This window comes from Pipra filicauda, unplaced genomic scaffold (genome assembly GCF_003945595.2).
Source record: "Pipra filicauda isolate LSUMZ 115617 unplaced genomic scaffold, ASM394559v2 scaffold157_size4220110_pilon, whole genome shotgun sequence".
Taxonomy (NCBI): Eukaryota; Metazoa; Chordata; class Aves; order Passeriformes; family Pipridae; genus Pipra; species Pipra filicauda.
Window position 1 is genome coordinate 2,913,071 of NW_024104073.1, and position 17,565 is coordinate 2,930,635.

At 36.3% G+C, this 17,565-nt stretch overlaps 1 long non-coding RNA gene across 1 annotated transcript; it reads right to left on the reverse strand.

Annotated features, from left to right (window-relative positions):
* Positions 1-1,080: 1,080 nt before the first annotated feature.
* On the reverse strand, positions 1,081-16,165 carry LOC120322819. The gene is made up of 3 exons (XR_005562747.1): positions 16,043-16,165; positions 3,558-3,685; positions 1,081-1,335 (listed from the first exon to the last, which is right to left on the reverse strand). It is a non-coding gene; the product is annotated as an uncharacterized LOC120322819 (long non-coding RNA).
* Positions 16,166-17,565: the final 1,400 nt, after the last annotated feature.

Sequence of the window (17,565 nt, forward strand, 5' to 3'; positions counted from 1 at the left end):
ATTTTCAATTGCTTTGCAATGTGCAAGCAAGGAACCTTGATCACTTTCACAATGAAGCACTTAAGCTCTCTGATAATTTTACACCCTTATAGGCCACATATTTCTGGAACCCCGTCATTTCCTAGCTGAAGTGGTTTTAAAAATATGTGAAGTGCTCCAATAATTTTAAATTATTCTGTGCAATGCAAGCTCAGAACTCTGATCACCTCAAAATTTAAGAGCTTATAAAAATTTGAAGTAGCCCAATATTTCTGAATGATTGGGTATTGTGATTTCACTTGTTTTATAAAGTGCTTCCATTTGCAAGGAATTCTGGTGATAAACTGAAATATAGCTGTTGGCTAGCAAATATAGCCATGTAAAAATATAATATAATATTAAAAAATGATTCAGAGAACATGCTTATGCCCCCCACAAAAATCAAAACTCAAGCAGTACAATGAAAAGGAAAACATATCCTGAAACCCCATTTGCAAGCAAAGAAGAAAAGATCTGCCAGAAATTTCAGTCACAAACTACATGTACAGAAACAGCCAACATATTGAAATATACAGAAAGTACAATAAATCAAACACTGCATTGTTTCCAGGAGAGTTATAATTATTCATATGTCCAATAGCCTTTACAGATATATTTTGTGAATATCTGTAATGAATACTATTTGATCATCTTGTCAATGTGTAAGGTACTTAAACATGTCTCACTTTAATCTGTGGTCTTTGGATTTTTTTCTGGGTTATTTTTTCATATAATAAAATCAGACAGGAATATTGTCACTTATACAATGGATAATAATGAAAAATATGTTTTATTTCTGCCAGCATTTCTACTCAACAATATACTGGTTTACTGAAAAAGTATTTTTATCTATTGAAATTTTGTAAATGGTTTACTATTCTGGAAGGGTTTGGATTTTAACTAATTATGCACAAAATTTTGGGGATAAAGATAATAGCTACCAGGTTTGTCCACCTATATATGGGAAAGTGAGGCTTTTGTATAGGTTGCCTTATTTATGTTCATAACCTATACAGAAAATGACACCCTATAGTAGGAATTTCAGCAGTGTTTGTCAGCTTGTATTTCAATGGGTTCCCATACACACTCAGAAACATATTTTGCAAAAAATAATCTCACATTCAACATTCATTGTCCTCCTTTATACTTGCCTTTACCTTCCACCTTCTGCACACATACAGCAGGATTTTAAATTAGAGGGTTCACAGACTCACTGTTGTATTTTTCATTAAGTTCCCAATTAATATTTAGTTGAAGTCTGGCCGTGGACAGGAGGTTCCTCTCACCGTAAAGAAGTGTCTTGGGAAAAGACATCTACTGAAGAAGCAGAGAAAACAGAGATGTTGCCAGAATTCCTGCCCTTTCCACTCAGTGCCAGGAGTTATTATGATCATTGGCAGATATTTTGGTTAATGCAATGGTTCTGCTGTTGCATCACTTTCTGAAGAGCCTGAAATCCACTCAGCAGGGTGACCCACTTGTCTGCTAAAGTGTGTATATAACTAATATTAGGATTAAGGGTAGTAATGTTCAGCAGTGGAAAAGCAGCTAATAAAGTATGTTACCCTTCAAGCACCTTTTTTCTACACTTTTCCACAACTAGGTCAGAATTTCCTTCTCAAAGAAGCAAGGGAAGACACTGACATCAAACAGAGGCCCTCCTAAGCTACTTCAGCAGAAAGACTAATCATCAAACTGGATGAATTATCCAGACTTCAACAGAACTCTTGTATCTGAGAAAATTTATCATCTCCCATAAACAGCACATCTCCTGCATTTTTTAACAATAGTGGTTTGTAAAGAAGGAATAAAACAATTCATATGATCCCTCATATGAACAAGCAGAAATGATAGTAAGTAATTCTTTTACTAAATTGATATCCAAATATTCTGGCATGGAAAAAAATTCATAAAAAGCTTAGGAATTTTTCTTCAGGTAACAAAACTTGGAAAGAGAATACAACTTCTTTCTTTTAAAAAAAATTATTTATTGCTCTTTCTTACTATGCAGCAGTAGAAATATATGTTTTCTCTTTAGCTCTGCCTTCTTGGAGCAAGAAAAAATGAGACTATATTCCAGGAATTCTTGACATGATTCAATAATGAGATTTTTGTCCAAAGTTTGCACTAGAATATTCACTCATAAAACGTATCCAACTTCCTTTTTCTGGCCCCAGCTTTTAAGAGTAGAATATATTGATTATTAAGAGAGGTATAGGAATGCAATTACTGTTAGAATGAAATGTACTTTAAGCCTCTGGATGTGTATTTTCAAACATGGCCAAAGGTACAAGTAAAAAATGTTGTTTTGTTATCCATTTTGCCTCTGAGATTTTGCACATCTCTGTTTTCTCTTGTATGTTGACTTAAAGTGAAAGAAAATTGAGTCAAGAAAGGCAGACTGTAAAAGACCCAGTTTAACTTAACAGAAGCAATAGAAAATACAAATAATCTGAACAGTGGAAGTTCTTTATAATAGAGATTTCAATCATCATGATTTAAGGAACTTTGATTTGGAATATGTTGGATCTGACATGCCATCAGGATGACTCATTGTGCTGAAATACATCATGTTTCACTATTATTGCATAATGTGACATATTGATATAATCAGATGAATTGTCAAAACAAGATGTCAAGTACGTGAAATTCAAATTAAGCAAAGTTTGGAAAAAGTCCTCAAAAGGGACTACATGTTATTACTTTAATTACATATTTTGCTCCATTTCTAAAAGCAGGTCTTTCTATATTAGTACCTCTTTGGACTTGTGTTTAAAATGTCTTCCCTTAATTTAGCCACACATTTTTGAATTAGAGTTAACATTTGCATGGCCACCTGACCAGAGAACATCCTCTCACAATAAACATATTATCCACAAGAGTATGGGAAAGGAAAGTCCTTTTCTTTCCACAATTTCTCATCCTTTTTTTTGTATCTGCACAGTAGTTTTTTAACCTTTTTTTTTTCCCAGTGTCTCAAAAATCTGCTAATGACTAACACTTCTAGAATAGTGCTGTAAGTGACCTTTTTGAGCAGGGCATTAGACAAGATGACTGCCAGAGGTCACCTCCAACCTCAACCATTCCATAATTCTGTGAAAAACTCTAGCTTTAGCTTTGAGTTTCCATCTGTTTTCTAAAACCTTTGTAAACATTTGAAAGAGCTGATTCTAATCTGAACTCCCTTGCAAAAACAGATGTAGCTGATATGCCGCTTCCATACTCCCAATACATCATTCCTTATAAGAATAGTCAGACTGATATGGAACAGACCACTGTTCAGACCTGAGTATCTGCGGCCTTTTCATTTTGCCAAGTAGTTATACAGGTTTAAGACTGCAGTACTCCTTAAAAAACTTTCTAAACTCATAAGAGGTTCTAGTTTTAACAGGAATGAATCCTTCAGGATAGAAAGCAGAGAGAGAAGTCTACATTGTGCTCGTATTCTGTCTCTCCCGCAAGAAAAGCCTCTCTCCCAGGTAGGTAAAATACAATACAACATGTCCAGTTTCTTGGAATTATAGAGGTTTTGAACATACTTAAGGATTCCTCCATTGTCACCTGTGTCCATGTCAAGACTGGTTTCCTTCCAGAGCAGTTCCCATGGCTCGTTGGTGCAGCACATCTTCCTTTGACTGACATAACTGTGAATAGTGTGCTGCTTTTACTGTAGAGAAAATAAAGTTTAATCCACACAACAACTGTCCAACCTCAGTCCTCATGTTAAAATCCTAGGTAGCATCACATTATTACTATAGTCTGAAAAAAATGTAGTAGAGCTTTAAAAAAAATAAAATCCTGCTACATAAATAAGCCAAAAACATTTTGAAGCATTTTGTTTTGAGTACTTTTAATACATAATGTTGTTTTTTTAAAAAACTACAAAATACCCCAAAAGGATATAGAAAATAGTTTCTTGCTGAACAGTAATACAATTTCCACGCTGAAAGACAAAAACTCCCTATCCTGAAATACTGCTGGTTAATTCAAATCCTGCCTGAAACATGGCACACAGTAATAATGATGACAACATTGAGTCCAATAATACAAAAATCAATAGAATGCATTGAACTGCTATCCAAAGCAAATCTAGAATGTCATTTGGATGATTATTAATTAAATTGACACCTGCTAAACTAAATACAAATGAACTAAATACCAACAAACTTTATTTTACATGGAAAATTAAAAAGATTAAGTAACTATTATATAAAGTAAGCAGAAAAGTAGAGTATATGATAGTACTAGCATAGAATCCTGACAATTTTTATGCCTTAGGCTTTGAGATATTTAAAGGAAAGAAAAAGTGATTGTATAAATTGTATAAATATGATATATTAGCAAATGAGCTTTAGCAAATGATCTTTTAATTCTTATTGATCACAGCCTTGGCATTCAAAATCTAATTATACTAAAAAACTCTGCTATATCCAGTGTACTCAGAAATCATTGCCTGAAATTAATCAGCACTCCAAGCACACCATTCCTAATTACAAACTGATCTTTGTCGTGCTTCTTACACATTTTGTTGATGTTCTTAAACATGTCCCAACAAACCTCAAACCAAATCATAATTTCTAGATGACAATTTTGTGGCAAATAATCAGGCAAATAATCTGAACACAAAAATTTCACTAGAAAGATATGTTTTGCTTGAAATTTGTTAAAAAATTAATTTGTTAAAAAAAAAACAAAACAAAACAAAAAACCAAACGATCCAGAAATATTCCTTTCTAATCCCAAAATATACCTACTTCAGGAAGGCTCTTTTTCTGTGTACTATTTTTGAAATCAATTTCTCCCCCTTATTAATAATATTACAGACTGAGGTTGCCTAAATACTTATCTTAAAACAACAGTGTCTTGTGCTTTTTAAGAAGATACCAACTGTGAAAGCTAAGAGCTTTTTACACCTTAAATAGGTAAATTTCCTTTCAGGGGAGAGGCTTAAACCTGATTTAATATAGGGATATTCCTGCTTACCTCAGTGATGAGCAGGTAGAGTTGTTACCTTGATCACTCTAATGTGTTTTATTTAGTGATATAAATTAATAGGCTAATGCTGAATGTTTTAAGTGCATCAAGCAAAGATAATTTCACAGGGTGTTCTTCAAATAGAACAAGGAGTTCCATGTGGTCTACGTAAAATAACTGAGATCAGGCTTATCACCACAGTATGTTCACAAACATGCAGCAGCACCACTGTGATTTTTTGTTCTTTATTTAAGTTCAGGTACAGAAAGCTTTGCTAGTTGTCATCAGTATGTGAGGAAGAGGAAAGTATGTGAGCATAGAAGTCTAGTAAAAGAGAAATTAAATCATAATACACCAGATATGAAAAAAAATTTATAAGAGATTTCAGAATTTTTGCCATTATGAATTGGAATTATTTTCCAAGTTTTGACATCTTTTGTGGATACAGAAAATAAGTCCACTAACACACGATTTGCCTTATTAAGGGCCAAGGACCTAAGGAGAAGTAAAGTGGTGGAAACACCCCAATGTAAAATTTTTTCAGTTATATACAGCAGAACTAAAATCATAGCCTGAGAAAACAATTATACTTTAGGTTGCAGTTAATAGGGCTTGACAGAGAAAGTAAATCAGTTGCCCCAGCTATTTCTCAAACTGAAGATTTGCCTTTAGATAATACTTAAAGCATAGATAAAAATGCAATAAGGACCAGGTAGTTACACTCACAATCACTTTTGTCTACACTGAACATTGAAGTACATTGAAGCACTCTCATTGCTCGTGCTCTGGACTCCCTGTCCACTCTACTCCAGTCAGTGTAACACCATAAACTTGAACAATTTCACAGCAGATTCTTGTAATGACTAGCATCAAAGTTACACATTTTCATTAAAAAAAAAAAAAGGTACATTCAGCTCCAAGAGTCATTCAAGCTCTAGGATGTTCAGTTTAATCTTCTGTACAGGTGTTTCATATTTCTTATATACCCATTTGAAATGTTCAGTGAAGGAAGCAATGTTTCCCTCAATAGAAGATTATTTAGAAAAGCAGCACATTGTAAATTCTCTTTCTAGTAGTCCAAGAAAGAGTTGATGCAGTAAATAAACTTCTAGTTCTAAATTATAAATATCCTGTGACAGGTGTGCCTTTAATTGCCGAACACAAAAACTAGGTCACTTTAACTGAAAACAATTGAGCCCCAAATTTGCAAATTCAACATTAACTAACTAAAATCCCTGGCTACTCAAGGTACTGTTTTCTGAGTCTTTGAATGAATTATAGAAAAGGTAAGTTCAAGTATAGTTTCCTTTTCAGATTCGGCAAAAAAAAATCTGTCTGTCTGTTAAGAGACTGACAAGATCCTTCACCTTTCCTTTTTTTCTGGTGTTTATCCCAGAAATCTTGGGAAAGGCATTCCATAATCTGTAACACTATTGATCTAGAAAGCAATCATGAAACCCTTCTGTCTTTATAGACAAAGATTTCCACAGACTTTAAACAATAATTTCACAGCATCACAGAATGGGTCATGTTGGAAGGGGCTACAATGGGTCATCTGGTCCAACCTCCCTGCTCAACCAGGTTCATCTTAGAGCACATTGCACAGGATTGCATCCAGACTGTGCTTGAATATCTCCAATGAGGGAGACTCCACAATCACTCTGGGCAACCTGTTCCACTGTACAGTCACCTTCACAGTAAGTTCTTCCTCACATTCTGATGGAACTGTGCCTCAGTTTCTGCCCATTGACTCTTGTCTTATGGCTTGGCACCACTGAGAAGAGCCTGAGTCCATGCTCTTAACACCCTCCCTTCAGATACTCATGGACATTAATGAGATCCCCTCTCAGTCAATCTCTTCTGAAGGCCAAACAGATTCAACTCTCTAGCCTTTCCTTGTAAGAGTCCCTTGATCAACCTTTTTTTCCCTCTGCTGCTCCAGGAGCTCCATGCTTCTCTTTTACTGAGAAGCCCAAAACAGGACACAGCTGGGCCTGATGTGAGGCCCGGATATGTCCTCATCAGGGCTGAGTAGAGGGGCAGGATCACCTCCCTCAACCTACTGGCCATGCTCTTCCTAATACACCCCAGGATACCATTGGCTTTCCTGGTGACAAAAACATGCTGCTGGCTCATGGACAGCTTGTTGTCCACCAGGACCCCCAGTTCTTTCTCTGCAGAGCTGCTTTCCAGCAGGTCATCCCCCAGCCTGTACTGGTGCATGGGGTTCTTCTCCCCCAGGTGCAGGACCCTGCATTTAACTTTCTTGAATTTCAGACAGTTCTTCTCTGCCCATCTCTCCAACCTATTGAGGTCCTTCTGAAGGGCTGCACAACATTTTGGTCTATCAGCCAACCCTCCCAGCTTTGCGTCATCAATGAGCCTACCATCAATGAGGAGGCACCCTACCCCTTCATCCAAGTCATTCATAGAAACATAAAATCGTAGAATCAACCAGGTTGGAAAAGACCTCTGAGATCAAGTCCAACCCTTGATCCACTACTGCCATGGTTACTAGACCATGGTACTAAGTGTCGCATCCAGTGTCATCTTAAAAACCTCCAGGGACGGTGAATCCACCACCTCCCTGGGCAGCCCATTCCAATGCCTGATTACTCTCCCTGTAAAATATTTTTTCCTAATATCCAACCTAAACCTCCCCTGCCAGAGCTTAAGACCATGCTCTCTTGTCCTACTGCTGGTTGCGTCAGAGAAGAGACCAACCCCCACCTGGCTACAGCCTCCTTTCAGGTAGCTGGAGAGAGTGATGAGGTCTCCCCTGAGCCTCCTCTTCTCCAGGCTAAACAATCCCAGCTCCCTCAGCCTCTCCTCATAGGACTTGTCCCTTCACCAGCCTTGTTGCTCTTCTCTGCTCCAGCACCTCAATATCCTTCCTGAACTGAGAGGCCCAGAACTGGACACAGCACTCCAGGTGTGGCCTCACCAGTGCTGAGTACAGGGGAAGAATCACTTCCTTGGACCGGTTGGCCACACTGTTCCTGATCCAGGCCAGGATGCCATTGGCCTTCTTGGCCACCTGGGCACACTGCTGGCTCATGTTCAGCTTCCTGTCAGTCCAAACTCCCAGGTCCCTTTCTGCCTGGCTGCTCTCCAGCCACTCTGTCCCCAGCCTGTAGCGCTGCAGGGGGTTGTTGTGGCCAAAGTACAGGGCCCAGCACTTGGCCTTGTTGAACCTCATCCTATTGGAATCAGACCATCTCTCCAGCCTGTCTAGGTCCCTCTGAAGAGCCCTCCTGCCTTCCAACAGATCAACACACCCCCTCAACTTCATAAATAAGTTAAACTGTATTGGGCCCAATATTGAACCTTGGGGGACACCACTAGTGACAGAACTCCAGCTAGACCTTGTGCCACTCATTATAACCCTCTGGGATCCGCCATTCAGCCAGTTCTCAGTCCACCTCACTGTCCACTCATCCAGTCCACACTTGCTGAGTTTGCCTATGAAGATGCTCTGAGAGACCATGTCAAAAGTCTGGCTGCATTTGAAGTAGTCAATATCCACTGTTCTCCCCTCATCTATTCAGGTAATTGGTTCACTATAGAAGGAAATCGGTTTGGTCAATCATGATTTACATTTAGTGCATCCCTGCTGACTACTCCTTGTCACCTTTTTGTCATCCACATGGATAGAGATGGCCTCCAGAATAAGGCACTCCATCGCCTTTCCAGGGATTGAGGTGAGCCTGACTGGCATCAACTCACATTTGAATCACACATTTGAACACGTGTAATGTCTTCCCTCAAAGTCTATTTCTTGCAAGTATGGTCCATTTTAATTTACAATGGAAATTAAAGAGAGAAACTATATAGCTCATCTATGATGCCTTCCCAAGAGTACTGTTAGGCTGCACTGCTACCTACATACAACCAAAAAAGTTGTTCTAAGTGGTTTATAAATAAACCACTTAGCTCTTGACCATGGAATAATTTAAAGTTACTTACATATCATTCTGATATTCTTGCATTACCACAATTATTTTGTTTAATTTTCTCAATTAGTTTTTTTACTCAAAGAATACCTCCGAAGCACACTCAAAAAAGTTTTCTTAAATCTTATGTCAGTGATAGCCCGCATAATTCTGTCTGACACATTTTTTTAGTGGTTTTAACTGCTCAGAAGAGATGGTAACAGCCTTTTTATCACATATAGAGATTATGATAACTAACGAAAGGTAAAAGTGTTATTAGAAAACATAGAACAATAAGGAAAGAAAAGGCTACCATCTGGAAAAACTGTTGGAACTTTGAAGCCTAAATCCTTTGTAATTTTAAGGGGAATAAACTCACATAAGATTTAGCTAAAATTGCTGTTATCTGAAGGCACTTGGGTGTCTAGAGTTGCTTGATCATTCTGACGTGCTTAATTCTAGTGTGCTTCAACTTTCTCATTTAAATATCTCTTCCCATCAATCATTAGTGCTTTCCTTCCTGGGTCATTGAGAGCATAATACTTCATTGTGTCAGCTGAAGGTGTGCTGACCTACTTTTCCTGGTTAATTTCAAGGGTAGGATCAGATGTTCCATTGCTTTTAGTAATTGATCTAACGATAGATCTTTACTAGAGCACCCATGACATGGTCTGAGGGGCATTCCAGGCATCACTGACTTCAAGGGCATAATTGAAATGAAAAATTCTCCAATCAATTAGGTAACTTGACTGCATAGTCTGTTCTTGAAAATTATTCTTTAAAAAACATATTGCTTTTCTTTGACAAAAACTGGGGATTAACGCAGAAGATCATATGAAAGTTACTACTACCTTTTGGTATTTAGTATTATTTTTAATGTTAGAGGCACCTTAGCCATTTTAATTTTACATTAACTACAAGAGGAAAGACACAGTAGTAAGTGATAAGGCGTAAAACCAAAAACGTGATAAAACAAAAGAATCATCAATCACAGCAAAAACAATACTTTGCTATAGAAAGTGCAAATAAATAGTTCCAAACAAAATAATCTCTTAGGAGTGGAATTCTAGACTAGTAAAGAGGAGATACACTAGTCAGTTTGTTCACACTTTCTTCTTCTGGCACACCACAACATTTGATTTTTCAGGTTGCACTCTGAAGTGTGGTTTCATAAAGTGTTACTTCAATGTGTGCACTCCCATAGTTAGAGGACATACACATCTACCAGGCAAGCTTCAGATGTGCCTGGATTTTTTTTTCTATTTTTTACTATTTGAAATGGTATCATATTATTACCAGAAGGCAGAAATATCTGTCCAGTACACAACTACAATGTGAACAAGACTCTCATAAATATATAAATAATGTACAAGTAAAATACAAAGTATAGCATATCTAGATAGCTTCTGAAATGTATAGATGTTCAGCTGTTGTTTTTCACCTATTTTCTATTATTGCAGATAATGCACATCATACAGTTATGGGAAACAATGAATTCACACAGTGTCTATATGAAGAATAAATAGCATAATTCACACAGATAAGTACTTTCAGATGTTCTTTTCCTGTATTAGATTGCCTGTTTTAGAAAAAATGTTTTTATGACTACTAAAATTTGCTTTCTAGAATTAATGTCTGGATAAATTGATGCAATGTGTCAGCTGTGGAAACATTGTGCTGGCTGAGCAATAATAATAATTAAACTCAATAACAATTACTTCATGTAAATTCTTGTATAGAATACAAATAAAAATATGTCTGTACAGAAAAATCAAAATATATATGTTTACAAAAAAGTTACAGTTTACTTAATGAACGATTTCTGTTAAAGCCCATACTGAAACTTTTTCAGAAGTCTACTGTAAAAATTCAAATTAAAAGGTAATATTTTCAAAACTATATTCATGATGTTTGTCTTTGAATATAATATTTAAAATTATAATGAAGAGTGTTCGAAACCAAAATAATTTCAAGTTTCTGCAAGTGTTGTTTATGCGAACTGTTAATGGAAACAAAAGCTATGGCATATGTAACCAATCAAAATAGCTCAAGTTTCCTATACTTACAATATGATAATCCCTATAATCAGATCACAAACAATCCTGTGGTTGCAATATAGTCACATAAAATTTGGTTGAAAAACTCTAAAAAAAAATCACATAACAAAAGAAGGCTAAATTTATCACAGAGTACTTTGCCTAGTGCACTTGAAATATATTACATTATAAACATACTATGAATAAGAAATAGTCCTGTATTAAATACATTCACATTTTTTGTGATGTCATTAGACACCACAGGTTTCTTAAAGTGGACACTAATGAAGAACTTAAATGAGACAATTATCTTCCATTTTATTGAGAATTGGCAAAACAATAAGAACCACCACCCAGAAGACAGACATATGTCAGTCTTGGAGCATTTGCAAAGATTTTCTGGGGTCTGACAAGGGACAACATGAAATTCTGTGACATTGTGCTGAACTGAGAAAATAAAACACAGGGATTGCCAGGGACAAGAAAAGCTCTAGAAATGATAGCCCTGAGAAAGAGTAATAGAGAATGATTGGCGGCAATGGTAATAGGCAAAAAACCAGTAATGGTTTTTAAAGAGATCCTTTCTATTTGTGTGACTCCAACTGTACCTAAAGAAACAGTCTGTGTATCTAAGGACCCAGATCCAGGAAGAATGAATGAATTCTTCAAAGAGGGATGTCTCCACTATATTATCCCTACTGGAACAAGTGTTAATACTGATACTTTTGCTAATTGCCTGGGTTAAGTCACATAATTTTGTAGACAAAAACTTTATCTGAAAAATTTTTCATATGTATGAAGTTAACTACTTGTATACTTCTTCAGAAATTCCAGATGGACACCAAGATTGTTTAAAAAAATCTCCTAAAAATAGCAACCTGTTTTTCTTCATTAGCTGCAGGCAAAGTAATCAGAGTTCATTTTATGTAGAACACAAAAAAATTCCTATTTAGCTTACTTCCAAAACACATAGACCAGATGGTATGACATCTTTACATGCACTCTCCTTAAATTACAGTTACTAAATATCTGATAAATTTTAGCATGAATTATGTTTGGACGTTTATAGTAACTGAGTAGAAAAATCATGAAATAGTGGAAGTTGGAAGGGCTCTCTGGAGATCACCAAGTGTCAATCCCCCTGCTCACATAGTTTCAGCTATAGCAGATTGCCCAGAACCCTCTCCAGTTAGGAGGAGACTCAACAACCTCTCTGGGCAGCCTGTTTGGCTGTTTGACCACCCTGCTGCTGACCAGGGTGCATCAGGCACAGCATTGCCAGCCTGTTGAGGGAGGGGATTGTCCCAGTCTGCTCTGCACTGGTGTGGCCTCACCTTGAATATTGTGTGCAGTTTTGGGCACCACAATAAGATATTAAACCACTAGAGAGTGTCCAAAGGAGGGCAGTGAAGATGATGAAGGACCTTGAGGGGAAGTCATATGAGGAGTGGTTGAGACCCCTTGGTCTGTTCAGCCTGGAGAAGAGGAGACTGAAGTGAGGCCGCATGGCAGTCTGCAACTTCCTCATGATAGGAAGAGGAGGGGCAGGCACTGATCTCTTCTGTGAGGTAACCAGCGACAGGACCCAAGGAAATGGCCTGAAGTTGTGTCGGGGGAGGTTTAGGTTGGGCATCAGAAAGAGGTTCTTCCCCCAGAGCATTGTTGGGCACTGGAACAGGCTCCCCAGGGAAGTGGTCACAGCACCAAGCCTGACAGAGTTCAAGAACCATTTGGACAATACTCTCAGGCACATGGTGTGACTCTTGGGGATAGTCCTGTGCAGATTTGAGAGTTGGACTCAATGATCCTTGTGGGTCCCTTCCAACTTGACATATTCTGTGATTCTGTGAAACGTTGCCTTTGCATTAGTGATCAAGTATTTCAACAGGACAAAAGGAAAAAATAGCGCACCAAGAAATAAAAATAATCCACATACAAAAACCCATACCTGTAAACAATGTATATGTTTTTAAAATTCCTTAAATATGTTGAAAAATATATCAAAAAATAAAGCATTTTTACTTCACTACTGAATGCCTGAAGGGGACCTTGCTAGCTCTAAAACATTTACATTCTATGAGTTTTTTTAATACTGTCAAATAGATCTCTCTTGGGAAGTTAACTTCAAATACACATAATTATTGACAGTGTTGGTAATACTATTAAAATAAATCTAGAAGATGTCAACAAATTTCTTTAGTTCTTGAAGCTGAACTGTACTTTTATACATCAGTAATATGACCTAATGAAGCATCTCAAAAATGAAGATCCATGGTGAGTGGCGATAGAATTGGGATTCTCAGCTTGTCTGAAGTTACAATGTCTGCTTCTTCAGAACTTCTACTTGGCTATTGCAAAGGCAAGACAAATTTACAGGTTTTTTAATATAGTCACCAGATTTTATGTGAACAAATCACAACAGTATATCTCTCACATCAGTTGTGGCTATGACTAGACTTGGTATCGATTTCCCAATGTTTGCCAATGAGAACATCTTTGAAGTCATTATTCCTACTCAACCATTAAAAGTGTTACAAATTTTTGCCTCAGTCCATGCAGATGAGGATGCAGAAGACAATTTTCCACAAAATACTGCTGCTGAATACATTAAGTATGTATAAAGACAATGAAAAGAAATAAGAACTTCCTTCCCAGCTGAATGTTTTGATATCTTCAGCTGACAGGGAGGATGGCCTTCCAGAAATTTCCTTGAATCTCTGCCTAGAAGCATCACTTTCATCTTATGTTTATCATAAGCCAACTGCTTTCTCTCAGACTGCATATATATCTTCCAGGCACTTCCATATAGTTATGGAACTGACAAAAATCAGACTTTTAGAAATAAGAATACTTTAAAATATATTTTTAAATATTTAAGGAATGCATCAAACAGAAAGGGGGGGGGAGGGAAGGAAGGAGGAACATGTTCTGGTAAAGTTGGCAAGATAAAACTTCTAACCATGCTGACTTTTATTAAAGTATCTCTTACTGGTTTATTGGTGGGTATATATTTTTAAAATTAGGCAGTGCCGAAGGCACTATGTTTGTGTTCTTTGAAGATGATACAACCAGATATAGTAGACTTTATGTTAGAAATAAAATATTTTTGCAGGAGAAACTGCTGCTAGCCAAACAGATTTCAGTCTTCACATCCTGACTCAAGCTTTCTGGTGTAACCACCAACTTGTATGATTATCACTGTTTATTTCACTGTGTACCTTCTGAGTTTTCTTTAAATATATATGAAGACACTACTGAGGATCTGATTCAATAAAATGTATGTCCAGACCTCCATGCCCTGGAACCTCAAACAATGCTGCAAAAGCTGCAGAAATGGGACATATTTTCTATTGAATTGGGTACCGAGAATGCTCATAAGTTTTTTGTATTGATTTTTGTAACAGCCAGCAGTGAAAGACAGACAATATTAGCTTCCTCCACTACAGGCCTGTGGATTTCACTTTCTGCATGCAACAGGGCATGGAGCGAAAACAGGCAGCAACAAATTTAAAAAGAAAGTACAGGCTAGTTTTTATTCCGCATAAAATCAAATGTCTATCTTACTATAAGAAAATAATTTTCAAGATAGAGACCTTACTATGATTAACAAATTAAACAAGACTCAAGTGTGGTCTTAACTGCATTTTTTAAATGATTTTACCTAATATTAGTCCTATGTGTTGATGTTTGCAGCCTACATAAAAAGACTACAGCCCTGAATCACAAAAAATAAGTAGGACATTACAAGAAATCGAAAAAAATCTTATTTGCATAAAAAAGAATCACTCAAAAGCTAAAAGCTCAAATTTCTCAACTACTGTTCTACTAAAACTCTTTGGGGGTATTTTTATGCAAGATAGACAAGACTAAAGTAGCTGTTCTTTCCCCTCAATTACAGTGGCTTTCTGTTAACAGCACCAACTAACCCCATCCATATTTTCAACTTTCAAGATTGTGTTGTAGCTATCAGAAACCCAAGTAATCTACTGCAAAGCTACACTGAGCTCAGTTATCTTCTAAGTAACCTGTGAGCATCAGCTGCCCAATCCTGGCCTACTCCATGTCCTGGTTTCAAAACCACAACTACACCTGAAAGATGACCAAATAATGCCGTACACACAAATTAATTTAAACATTTCGAATTACTCAGCATCAATAGTAACACCTATGGAATATGGTTTCTGCCCTTCTAAACTGGATCAGTAAGATGGTTGATGTGCTGTGTTACCTCCTAACAAGCATTGTAAAGAGATTAGAAGGATCTCATAAAAAATGAACAAGGTTCTGAAAACTTAGAGAACTTGATTTGAGATGAAAATTTCTTATTTTCTGTATATGCTGCTACAAGGCACTGAGTCAAATACTGGGCTTGTATAACAGATACAAACTTTTAATAATTACAATGTTGGTCAAAGATTCATACAGTGGAATGTGAGACAAGAATAAAACACTAACCAAAGCCTTGCCCGCACCCCTCGCCCACCGCCCCCCTGAAATACAAAACCAAAACTACCTTAGGCATACTGAAATCCTGTTTGCTTTTTCTAAAATAGACTCCAATAGGATAAACATGCATTTCAATTCTCATCCAAGGAATTTCTCTTTTAATATAAATGCATAAAATCCTCGCTGTATAAGAGAAAAACTGGAAAACTACTCTAATTTGAATGTTTAACTGTAAGAGGAATATCAAATGGGCATAATTAACTTTCATATTCAAAGTCTTTTAACGTAATGAAGATACCAATAAGATTTTAAATCTGAAATTCCTAAACCTCTTTATGAGTTCCTCGTAGTTTTACAACAGCAACCTTTAAAGAGCTGGTATAAACTTTTAGTAAGAATAAGTGTACAGAAAATGAGAGGTAAAGAAAGCGTCCCTCGGCATTCTCCGAGAGTTTAGAAATGAGTACTATGTAAACAAAAAATGATCATGTTTGGCAGTTGCGCTTCTTTAAAATTGTTATATTGTGTTAATAGGGACCAGTTGCATTTTCTAAAATCCTTAAGACTTAAAACATGGTTTCACTCAGAGAATACCTTGATTGCAGCAGAATTAGAAGAAAGTGTAAGATTACATACCTCTCTCCATGTTGTAAGAGCTTTGGATTTTTTTTTTTAATAATTGTAGAAGACTTTTTTTAACTCTTTCTCCTGTTCGGGATTATTTGTTCATGATGTTGAGAGCCATGGCTTAGATACTAATTTTTCTTCTAGATGCAAGAAAAAAAAAGAAGAAAAAAAAGTAAACTTTCATTCTGTGGAGTGAATATTTATAGAAAATAACTAATGCAAACAACTATTTTGTTATTTTTCAGACAATATATACTGTCAAATATTTGTTTTACTTCAGCCATACTTGCAGTTATGAGTTTTTGGAAATATGAATCTATATGGAGTTGTAATGTAATTCATATATAAAAAGATACTTTCAGTTTTTAAATTAAAGCTTGGTCTATAATTGCATCTGGATCTCAAAATCAGTAATATAAATCCACTTTTTCAAATTTAATTGAATACTTGCTTGACTAAAACTTATATATCAACAGAATTTTTTGCCCACCTACTTGAAAAGAGCAAGAGAACGAATTTAGTCATATAATGCTTTATATAATACATAACCTTTATAAAAAGGTAATTCAAGAACTGTAAAAAGTTTGATTACAAGTAGGTTTTATGTTACTAAATAAACAGAAATCTCACCATAGTATGGGACAGATTAAGTCCAAATTAGAGCTTAAGTTCTTTGAGTAACATTTTATATGTTATATGATTATTACTTACATACAGACTTTCTCATTGATGTTCCTGTTGATTAAGTATTTATGGTCACTGCTTTTTACTGCTCTAACATCAACAATGTCCAGGCCTGTTACCCTTTATTACATACAGTCAGCTGATGTACTATATAGCCACTGGCCCATGACAAAAATGGACTGTACAATCAGAACAGTAAGAAAATCAAGTTGATATAACTAACAATTTTTGACATCTGATTTTGATGGAAATAGGACTATACATTTAAATCATCTGTATTCAAATACTAAAGAGGAAAATTTATTCAGAGTTTGTAATATTTTTTAAATTGCATATCAAGAGTTAGATAGAGTTTTCGTATCCCATGAGGAAATTTTCAATATATATAAAATCCAGCAGTCTGCTACTTTGTCCTTTTGGACTTCACATTTTGTTTTTGACCAATGAAGACCTGTGTGCAGTCCTTCAAAGAGGATTGATGGCTGTGGGAAGAGGAGAGGTATCTATCCTTAACCAGAACAAGTCCCAAGAGGCAACTACTACATCTTCTAATACTTTATTATTGGTTAATCTGGGGGCTTCTTTCACTCAGATGAAATAGCTAGAAGGATGTCACTGCACAAATCAATACCTACTGCCTTGCCATTGATGTGCCTGCTACCTTAAACAACAACAGCTGTGTCTATGATCATCTCGGAGTTGTTCAGGATACTAATTGTAGTAAGCACACTACTCCTTCTAACAAACAGTCTGGGAAGATGTTGGCCTTCTAATACATACTTGAAGAGCTTGCTGCACACTATCCAGTAGCCTTTGCCATCTAATTTTCTGTCTTTACTGTTTCCAAA